Source organism: Gossypium hirsutum, chromosome A08 (genome assembly GCF_007990345.1).
Source record: "Gossypium hirsutum isolate 1008001.06 chromosome A08, Gossypium_hirsutum_v2.1, whole genome shotgun sequence".
NCBI classification, from domain to species: Eukaryota; Viridiplantae; Streptophyta; class Magnoliopsida; order Malvales; family Malvaceae; genus Gossypium; species Gossypium hirsutum.
In genome coordinates, this window is record NC_053431.1 from 73907959 (window position 1) to 73919769 (window position 11811).

The 11811-nt window shown below is 37.1% G+C and overlaps 1 non-coding gene across 1 annotated transcript; it reads right to left on the minus strand.

Moving 5' to 3' along the window:
• Positions 1-1053: 1053 nt before the first annotated feature.
• LOC121205213 (small nucleolar RNA R71) lies at positions 1054-1160 on the minus strand. Its single transcript, XR_005900298.1, has one exon. It is a non-coding gene; the product is annotated as a small nucleolar RNA R71 (small nucleolar RNA).
• Between the last annotated feature and the right edge of the window lie 10651 nt (positions 1161-11811).

Below are 11811 nucleotides of genomic sequence, written 5' to 3' on the forward strand. Positions count from 1 at the left end.
CCATTGCATCATTAGTTGTTTATTTGTCAGTTGCATATTATTCGTATGCTTATTTCTATAATTGTCATTACATTTCTACTCTCGTTTTGCCATAGCATTTCCAAGCATTCATTAATTTTACATATCACATACACTATTATTCTTTTCAATTTCCACAATATACTTACCATAGCTTTACCAGAGTATTAATTGCATTTTATTATAATAACTTGACCACTTTAGTGCCTCAATCCGATCCTCGTGGGAACGATACTCACTCATCACTTTATTACTTGATCCAATGTGTATACTTACACAATTCGCATATAATATTCACGCACGACAAGTTTTTGACGCCGTTGTCGGGGATCGACAACTTGGTGTAATTTGGTTTGGTTGTTTTACTTAATTCTATTAGATCTATCTAACTTAGTTTAATTTAATTTCTACAAATTTTTCATCAGTACATGAGTAGAAGCATTCTTGCTAACAAAGAGTATCATTTTGACCCAGAGATTGATAGAACTTTACGAAGAAGGCAGAAACAATTGCGAAAAATGGCTAGGAACAGGAATGATCCTGATCTCAATGATAACTCGAATGGTCAAGAAGCTTATCCTCGTATTTGAAGGGTAAGACCAAGTATGAATGATAATTTGAATGGTCAGGGCGTTGATCCACATGTTCATGGGGTGATAGATGATCAAGACAAACCCATTCAAGAACTTGTTGTGCCAATTTTGGATGATCTGAATCTAGGGATAGTTAGACCTCAAATCCAAGCACAATAGTTGAACTGAAATTAGTAATTTTTCAAATGTTACAAATTGTAGGACAGTTTGGAGGATTGCCCACTGAAGATCCAAGATTCCATTTACGACTTTCCCAAAAGTTTGTGATTCGTTTAAGCAACATTGTGTTCCTAAAAACACCCTGAGACTTAAACTATTTCCATATTCATTAAAAGATCGTGCAAGAGCATGGCTGAATGCTTTGCCATCAAGGACAGTGATATCATGGAATGATCTTTGCTAGATGTTTTTACTACAGTATAATCCACTGATCATGAATGTCGAGCTTAGAAATGACATCACACCTTTTCGGTAGTTAGAGGATGGAACATTATTTGAAGCTTGGGAACGATTTAAAGATTTAATTCGGAAATGTCCAATGAATGGATTTCAACACTGGGCACAGATGGAGATATTTTATAATGGGTTGAATACACATACAAGGATGGTAGTTGATGCATCTGCTTGTAACACCCCAAAATATAGGTACTTATTTTCTATATGTTGTGTAACTCAAATGCATGCTTGTCTCAATGGTTAAGTGTCCTGGGAAGCGCCTGAGAGGTATTGGGTTCAAGCTTGGGCATTTGAGAAAAACTTTATTTTTAAGGAATGAGCCTTTGTCATGGTTGGTAGACTTTTAAATTATTGAGGGTAAGATATGTCATAAAAAGCTTGTTGGTCTAAGGGTTAATAGTGTGTTTCTAATGGTAAGGGACTTGAGTTTGAGTGCTATTGCGCGCAAGGGTGTCTTTTTGCTGCTATGTCGTGTAAGAGGTTGTATGTTAGTGGGATACTGATGCTCATGGGTAGTTGAGAGTGTTGAGGGGAGCGGGGAGTGTATGTCAGCTTTCTATGGTAATGCATCTACTCAGTTTTGCTCTTCCTCTCTCTTTCTCCCTCATTGTCATTTTAGTCTTATACTTATCATCTTTTTATGCTGCCAATTTCTGATAGGAGGGTAGTTGTGCCTTTGTTGCCTCTGTCAAGTGGGTGCTTCCGGATTTCGTGTTGGGTGTAGGCCGACTGCTCTTTTTTTTTAATTGGTTCTGTATTTTTTGATAGGTCCCTGCTTGGTTTCTACTCTTTCAGCTTTCTCTTACTTTCCTTCTCTGTTGTGTTAATCTTGTAGCTAACACCTCCTTTTACTGTCGATTTGCTAAGAGTATTGGGTGATCAATCTTATTCAGCAGTTTAAGTGGATTAAACCACATTTGTTCATTCAAGGCAGGTATCTAATGTTTTGGGATTAAGTAATAAAGAGGAGGGTGATTTACCTTATTATCAAACGGCTAATTGAATGCCTTGAATGAATGTACGATTGGTGCTCGTGGATTTCTAGCACGTTTCGCAAAATAGGTGTGTAACCACACTGCTTTAAACGTAGATCGGCAAAAGTCTGAAAAGTATGGCCATTGATGCTACACGAGCGTACGCTCGCTCGTGTGGTAGGCCGAACGCGTAAAACGTGGGTGTTTGATCGTAGAGGCCACTATGAGTGATTTTATGGGCTTAGGATGTTTTGGGCCACGTTGTGTCGAAATGGGCCGTGTGGGCCCCACAGGCAAACCACATGGATGTATGGTGATTATTGGGGCAGGCTGTGTAGTTCACACGGTCAAGGTCATTTTTGGGCTTATTGGGCCACACGGGCCGCATTATGGGCTTTGGGCCCATTATCCCTGTTTGACTGTTAAGGTTGCACGAGTCGCCCGATATGACTGTGGACCTACTAGTGGGTCGGTAAGTATACCTAAACCTCAATTTGATGAAATGAACGTTATACCCTCGTGAGGTAAATGACTGATATACCCTTATGATATGTGTGATTGTAGTCAAGCATGACATTTTGCATACACGTATAATATTATGAAAGGACATGTTGCATGGGGGTGGGTTTGATATATTTGGAGGAAGTATACTGTACTGGCAACTTTGCTACAAATACTATTTAGTGCAGCAGCCGATGCTATATTTTGGAGTGTAGGGATGGGTGGGTCGATTTTATCCCCACATAGAGTGTAGGGCTGGACAGAGTGGAGTGTAGATGATGGATGGGTAGGACTTCTAATTGAATTTCTGTTACTATTACTGTAATAGGCTAAGGCCCACACTGATACTGATACTGTAAAGGGCTATGGCCCTAACTGATACTGGACTGTCACTGAAATGGGCTTAGGCCCAAACTGTATTTGCCTACTGTTTGACTGACTATTGTAAAGGGTTTACACACTGAGTTTACATAAACTCACCCTTTTACTTTCCTGTGCAGGTAATCCTTAGGCGGATCGGTGCTGCGAGGGACTCGATGAAGGCCACACTACTGCTCTTGCTTCTGTTTTAAACTTTTAATCTTTAAGCCATTTAATTTAGGGTATTTGTTATGTAATAAGGCCTTTTTAAAGTTTTATTTTTGCTTTGGGTTTTATTTATCTTAGATTATGTCTATTAGAAGGTCGCAGTTTTTCATAGGATTAAATGCTTTCAAAACACCACACCATTGCAACATACTTTAAAAGCTTCCGCAAGCAAACATTGTTTTTAAAGTGAAATAACAATTTAAAATGACTAAACTTTTTGCTAAAGCCATTTGAGTTTTTAACAACGAACAAGATACCCTAAAGTTTTGTAAAAGATCACTATGAGGGTTTTTATATAGTACGGATTTTTCAACAGGACGATGCTTTTCAAATCACACTTCAATGTGGCATCGTAGATCTAGCCAGAACGTCTAGGCCGGGTTTGGGGTATAATATTGCTAATGATAATTTATTGGATAAATCTTATAACGAAGCATATGAGATTTTGGAAAAGATTGCCAACAATGATTATCACTATCCGACCACAAGAGTTGAGGTGAGCAAGAGAGCTAATGGTACCATGGAGTTTGATGCAATCACTTCATTGACTGTTCAAGTATCATCTTTACTAATATGATCAAAACAATGAAGAGACCAACTGTAGTTTAAGAGATAAAAGCAGTCAAGCTAACATCCATTAATTTTGGCGAAGATCATGTGTTTGATGAATTCCCATCAAACCCAACATTTGTATACTACATTGGTAATTTTAACTGGAATAATAACCCCTATTCCGACACTTACAATCTAGGGTGGAAGCAACATCCAAATTTTAGTTGGAGTAACCAAGGTGCGGGGAGTTCACGTAATGTTGCAAGACAGAATATCTACAATGCATCGCCTGGTTATAATCATCCTATGCCGAGGCAAAATGCTCAACAAGGTTAGGTATCATCTTCTAATTCTGTTGAAGAAGTATATGAAAAAAAATAATGTTGTGATTTAGAATCAGGTTGCATCTCTCCGAGCTCTTGAAAATCAAATGGGAAAAATAGTGAATGCTATAAATTCAAGGCCATAAGGAGCATTGCCAAGTGATATTGAAAATTCGAAAACCCAAGGGAAGGAGCAGTGCAAGGCCATCACTCTTAGAAGTGGGACTCATTTGATGAAGTTGTTCAAGATGCCACGGTAGAAGAAGACAAGTCTAGCCGCAATTAGGAAAAGATGTCAAAACCTACTGAACGGTAGAAAGCACCTAAAAAAGTTACATAGAAAAATGTTGTGACAAAATATGATCATGTTGCCAATAGAAATGCCACAGCAAAACAATATCAACAACATGAAGGATGACCACCTTTATCCTTTCCTCAGCGATTCCAGAATGCTAAACATGGTATTCAATTTAAAAAAGGTTTTTAGATGTTTTGAAGCAACTCCATATCAACATACTGTTAGTAGAAGATTTGTACAAATGCGCAGTTATATAAAATTTATGAAATACATACTGTCAAAGAAGCGCGGATTGGGAGAGTTTAAGACTGTTGCTCTCACTGAAGGGTGTACAACAATGTTGATGAATAAACTACCTTCGAAGTTAAAGGATCCAGGGAGTTTCACTATCCTATGTTCAATTGGAAATCATTATGTTGGTAAGGCGTTATGTGATTTAGAAGCAGTGGATAAATTTATCTTTCTTACTGATTTCCTTATTTTAGAATTTGAAGCTGATCAAAATATGCCAATTATCTTTGGAAGACCTTTTCTTGCTATAGGTAGAACTTTAATTGATGTACAGAAAGGTGGACTGACCATGAGGGTAAATGATCAACAAGTTACTTTTAATGTTTTTGATGCTTTGAAATGTATAGACGAAAATGAAGAATACCACGCCATTGGTTTGATAGAAACAATAGTGGAGGAAGAATTCAATAGAATTTGCCACAAAAATTTTGATAATAACGAAGACTCATTAGAAAGGATTGATGAAGTGCATTTTGAAGAGCTCGATGAATTCATGGAAGCCAAACAGACATTGGAGATACTATGGAAAAAATTGACTATTTGGATTTATCGAGTCATTTATTCAAGCCTCAGAAACCTTTTATAGAGGAACATCTTGCATTGGAGTTGAAACATTTGTTGTAGCATTTAAAATATGAATACTTGGGAGATAACAGTACCTTGCCGGTTGTGATTTCTGTGGAATTGACATCCAAACAAGAAGTCAAGTTGTTGGAAGTCCTGGGATGATTTAAGAAGGCATTAGGATGGACCCTTACTGATATAAAGGGAATCAGTCCTGCGTTTTGCATGCATAAAATCTTGTTAGAGGATTGTTATAGCAAGTCTATTGAGCAGTAGAGAAAATTGAATTCGATAATGAAAGAAGTTGTCAAGAAATAGATTATCAAGTGGCTTGACGCAGACATTATTTACCTAATCTCACACACACATTATTTACCCAATCTCAGACAGTTCGTGGGTAAGCCCTATACAATGTGTCCCCAAGAAAGGAGGTGTCAAGTGGTTAGCAATGGAAATAATTAGCTCATACCAACTCGCACAATCACAGGATGGAGAGTGTGCATGGACTATTGGAAGCTTAACAAGGGAACTAGGAAGGAACATTTCCCCTTGCCATTTATTGATCAGATGTTGGATAGGTTAGTAAGAAAAACTTTCTATTATTTTCTTGATGGTTATTCAGGGTATAATCAGATTGCCATAGTTCCCAATGACCAAGAGAAGACAACTTTCATATGTTCATATGATACTTTTATGTTTAGATGGATGCCATTCGGATTATGTAATGCCCCGAGAACTTTTCAGCGTTGTATGATGGCTATATTCTCGGATATGGTAGAGAAATTCCTTGAAGTTTTCGTGGATGATTTCTCTGTATTTGGCTACGATTTTGAAAAATTTGGAATTAGTTTTGTGCCACTATAAAGAAACAAGTCTTGTCTTGAACTAGGAAAAATGCCACTTCATGGTTCATGAAGGAGTTGTCTTAGGGCATAAGATATTGCAGTGAGGAATTGAAGTAGAAAGAGCAAAAATTGAAGTAATAGAAAAATTACAACCTCTCACCAGTGTCAAGGGTTTTAGAAGTTTTCTAGGTCATGCAGGATTTTATAGAAGATTCATTAAGGATTTCTCAAGGATATCTAAACCCTTGTGCACACTGTTGGAGCAAAATAGATCCTTCGATTTTGATGAACACTGCTTGGGTGCTTTTGAGGAATTAAAGAAAATACTAGTAGCAAAACCAATTGTAGTAGCTCCAGAATGGACCTTACGGTTCGAACTCACGTGTGATGCCAGCGATTATTTCATGGGACCAGTGCTGGGGCAGAGGAGAGAGAGAGAGAATACTGAGTGCAATAAATTATGCTAGCAAAACTCTGACGAATGCACAACTTATTTATACCACCACAGAAAAAGAGTTGTTAGTTGTGGTGTTCAAATTTGAAAATTTTCGTCCTTATCTAGTGGGTACCAAGGTCACAATTTACACAGATCACTCGACTATTAAGTAATTGGTGTGTAAGAAATATGCCAAACTGAGATTGATTAGGTGGGTATTGTTACTATAAGAATTTGACTTGGAAATTCAGGATCGAAAGGGGACTGAAAACCAAGTGGCTGATCATTTTTCAAGGTTAGAATTGGGTAATATAAATGGCTATGATAACTTTATTAAAGAAGATTTTCTAGACGAAAAATTGTTATTTGCCAAGGCATTACTTTGGTACGCCGATATAGTGAATTTCTTAGTGAATGGTGTGATGCCACCTGATTTAAACACCTACAGAAGGCGAAAATTTCTTTATGATGCTAAGCACTATTATTGGGATAAACCTTTCTTATTTAAACATTATGTCATTCAAATCATTCGAAAGTGTGTTCTTAACGACAAAATACATAATATTTTGTAGCATTGTCATTCAAATCCTTATAGAGGAAGTACTTCAGTCAAGATTCTACTAGCTAAAATTATCCAAGGATGCTTATGAATTCTGTCAAACGTGTGACTATTGTAAAAGAACGGGGAATCTATCTAGAAGGCATGAAATGTCGCTGTAAAGTATACTCGAGGTTGAGTTATTTGATGTATGGGGAATAGAATTTATGGGTCCATTTCCACCATCTATAGGCAAATCGTACATACTGTTGATGGTAGATTACATTTCTAAATGGGTAAAAGTGGTAGCCCTAGCTACTAATAACACTAAGTCAGTTCTAAAGTTCTTACACAAGAACCTCTTTACAAGATTTAGTACACCTAGGGCCATTATCAAAAATAAAGGATCCCATTTTGATTGTAAACTTATGGCCAATGCCTTGCACAGATATGGAGTGAATCATAAGATTGCTATGGCATATCATCCCCAAACGAATGGACAAGCTGAGATTTCTAATAGAGAAATTAAATAGATTTTGGAAAAAGTGGTGAACCCATCTTCTAAGGATTGATCCACCAGACTGGATGAAGCATTTATGGGCCTATCAGATTGTGTTTAAAATTGTAACACCCCGTACCCGAGACCGTTGCCGGAGTCGAACACGAGGTATTTACGGACTTATTTCATTTATTTTCACAGTCCATTTTAAAAATTTCCAGACAAGTTGGCTAACTGCGTCACTGTTACCTTAAAAATCATATCTTGAGTTCCAAAACTCGAAAACCAGTTTCGTAAATTTTACCTGAAACTATACTCATATATCCATCTACAAATATTTTTATAGAATTTTTGGTCGAGCCAATTAGTACAGTTTATTAGTTAAATTCTCCCCTGTTTCAGGGTTTGCCTGCTCTGACCTTCATGCATTACGACTTATATATCTTCCTGTACAGGGATTTATTACTTATTCCGTTTATTTATAACGAAACTAGACTCAAAAATGAATCTATACATATATGGCATGACTTCTAATTATCTCTGGTTAATTTATAGTGAATTTCCAAAGTCAGATCAGGGGATCCAGAAATCGCTCTGGTCCTGTTCCACGAAAACATAAATATCTCCTAAACTACGACTCATATGATCGTTTAGTTTCTTCCATATGAAATTAGATTAATCAAGGTTCGATTACATAATTTATTCACTATTTAATTCCATTCCTACTATTTTTAGTGATTTTTCAAATTCACACCACTGCTGTTGTCAGCATCTGTTTTTAAGGTAAACTTTACCTATTTCATGGTTTTCCATGAATCAACTAGAATTTGTCATACAAAGCACCAAAATGATCATGATTAACCATTCCAATGGCTAATCGTTACCAAACATTTCCATACCTCTCAATGAACAACATACAAAATGATTATAATGTTATGCTCAAAGTATATATAAGCCATTTTCGCATGGCTATCCAAATTTATACAAAACCAAAGGGTACATGACCAACAACAAAAAGGGTAGTCCTATACATGCCATTTTCAGAGTTCAACCAAAAGTGTACCAAAAGGGCTTTGATAGTGTGGACGACTTCGACTTCGACAATCCCGAGTCCGATAGCTGACGAACCAAAATCTATAAAACAGAGAATCAAAGAAACAGAATAAGCATTTAATGCTTAGTAAGTTTTGAGCAATGAAATTAGGCACAATTGAAGTATAACATTCATATGACTAAATGGATAATCTCATATACATACATTCTCAAAATCATACCTACTTCACATTACCAACCCTTATACTCATACATAAGAGATCAACTTAACCAAAAGTCGGAAGCTCATTAATCGACTGAGCGAATACTATTTAAAAGGAATCAACTAATCCAATGCATATACGAAACATACCTCATCGTTGGGATTTTACGAGCATATTAATTGAAATTATTACAGCAAGATCGCTCATTCCCAAACCAAGTACCTTTGGGATTTAACCGGATATAGCTACTCGCTCAAATGCCTTCGGGACTTAGCCCGGATATAGTAGTTCGCACAAATGCCTTCGGGACTTAGCCCGGATATAGTAACTAGCACAAATGCCTTTGGGACTTAGCCCGGATATAGTAACTCGCACAAATGCCTTCGGGACTTAGCCCGGAATTAGTAACTCGCACAAATGCCTTCAGGACTTAGCCCGGAATTAGTCACTAGCACAAATGCCTTCGGGACTTAGCCCCGTTATCATCCGAATATTCATGCACATATTAGTAAATCATGGCACATCTTTATTTCATTTTCATAACTAGAATTCAAACACAAGTCAATTATTAAGCATTCCCATTTTTGGCTCAATAGCCACATACAAACAGCGTGATTTGGTTTGCTTTGTGACATGATCTCTATGCACATACGGCTACCCATCATACGTATAGACTAATTAACTCAACATATAATTCAAGTAGAATCATTATATCACCGTATATTTGTTATGATTATACGTCATGACTTAATCAAATCGTAAACTAAGTTTCATTACTCGAAAACTTACCTCGGATGTTGTCGAACGATTTTGACGGCTATTCGATCACTTTTTCCTTCCCTTTATCGGATTTAGTTCCCCTTTGCTCTTGAGCTTAATTTAACAAATAAATTGATTTAATCATTTGAACATCAAAAAGAGAAACTCAAGGTACTTAACCCATATATACATTAGACATTAAAGCACATATATATGAAATCATGAATCAACACAACATATTAGCCCACACTCTCTTTTAGCCGATTATCTAAGCCAAGATAAAAGCATCAATATGCTTGCCTCTAACCAAATACATGCAACACCAATCTACCTCATGTGGCCGAATATGCATGTCTATGTTGAGGCCGATTATATGCTTAATACTTCCTACAAATATGGTTACTTGTATTGACTACATACCATTTTGTTTCAAGTTCAAAACTCGGCTAATACACATATATACACTAGTAATCAAATACTAACATTTGCACTTCACCTTACTACCAATTCTCATCTACTTCCTACCATGGCCGAATGCATCAAGACACCATACCATTTCAATTTTGGTCATGGGTTAAACAAAGAACTTAATGTCTAACTCAAAAATGCTAAAAAGAAAATCCAAAAGTCATCAATCACCATCACATGTATCATTACAAAGCTTCACACTTAGCATGCAAATGACATCAACACAAGTCCACCTTAGCCGAAACTTAGCTCATCTTCATGCCTCATCACCACAACATCAAACACCAACCAAGAAGGAAACACCCATGGCCGAATATCATCTCCATCTCATAGCAAAGATTTAAACCATGGGCTAGGTAGAACTCAAGCTAACAACTAAAAATATGCATGAATCTCATGGAACAACATCAACATACCTTAGTCTAGTGAACCACCATAGCCGATTTTCTCCAAGCTCTTTCCCTTTTTTTTCTTTCTTCTATTCGGCCAAGTTCAACAACATGAGAACTTTTTTCTTTTTTTTTCTTCATCATTTTCCTTTTCATTATTTTATTACCATGCTCCTTATTTTATCATTTCTAACATAAAACATTAACACAACATGTTTATGACATGTTTTACCCATCACATTTTGTCCACCGTCATTGTCATGGCCGGCCACTACTAATTAAGTGGGGAAATTGACATGCAAGTCCACCCTTTTGATTACATGCACTAATAGATCCTTATAGATTAACCTATCACATTTCAAAAGTGTCACACATAAGTCCTATTTACTAAATTCACATGCAATTAACTAAATCGAAGCTTAAAACTTTCACACATTCATATTCACATATTTTAGACAATAATTATCATATTCAAATAATTTGGTGACTCGGTTTAGCGGTCTCGAAACCGTTTTCCGACTAGGGTCACTTTAGAACTGTCACAACTCTCCCCCACTTAAGAAATTTTCGTCCCCGAAAATCTTACCGGTAAATAAGTTTGGGTATCGTTCTTTCATAGAGTTCTCGGGTTCCCAAGTAGCTTCTTCCATCCCGTGTTTGAGCCATAACACTTTTACTAAAGGAACCTTTTTGTTTCGCAACTCTTTCACTTCACGAGCTAGGATACGAATTGGTTCTTCTTCATAACTCATATCGGCTTGAATTTCAACCTCGGAGGGACTTATTATGTGCGAAGGAACAGATCTGTAACGTCGAAGCATCGAAACATGAAAAACGTTGTGGATCCTTTCAAGTTCAGGGGGTAAAAGCAACCTATATGCAACTGGGCCAACTCGTTCGGAGATTTCATACGGCCCAATGAATCTCGGACTCAATTTGCCCTTACGGCCAAATCTGAGTATCTTTTTCCAAGGTGAAACTTTAATAAACACTTTGTCTCCCACCTGATACTTAATGTCTTTTCGTTTCAAATCCGCGTACGACTTCTGACGATCTGATGCTGCCTTCAGACTTTCACGAATTATTTTTACTTTCTGCTCAGCATCTTTAATCAAATCAACTCCGAAAATTTTACTTTCACCGAGCTCGGTCCAAAACAATGGTGTACGGCATTTTCGACCGTACAAAGCCTCGTAAGGCGCCATCTTAATGCTTGACTGAAAACTATTGTTGTAAGCGAACTCAATCAAAGGTTGATACCGTTCCCATGAACCACTAAACTCAAGGATGCAGCATCTCAACATATCCTCGAGTATCTGAATTATCCGCTCGGATTGACCATCGGATTGGGGATGAAAAGCGGTGCTAAAATGCAACTTGGTACCCAAAGCTTCTTGCAATTTCTTCCAAAATCGCAAGGTGAATCTCGGATCTCTATCCGACACAATAGAAATGGGTACCCC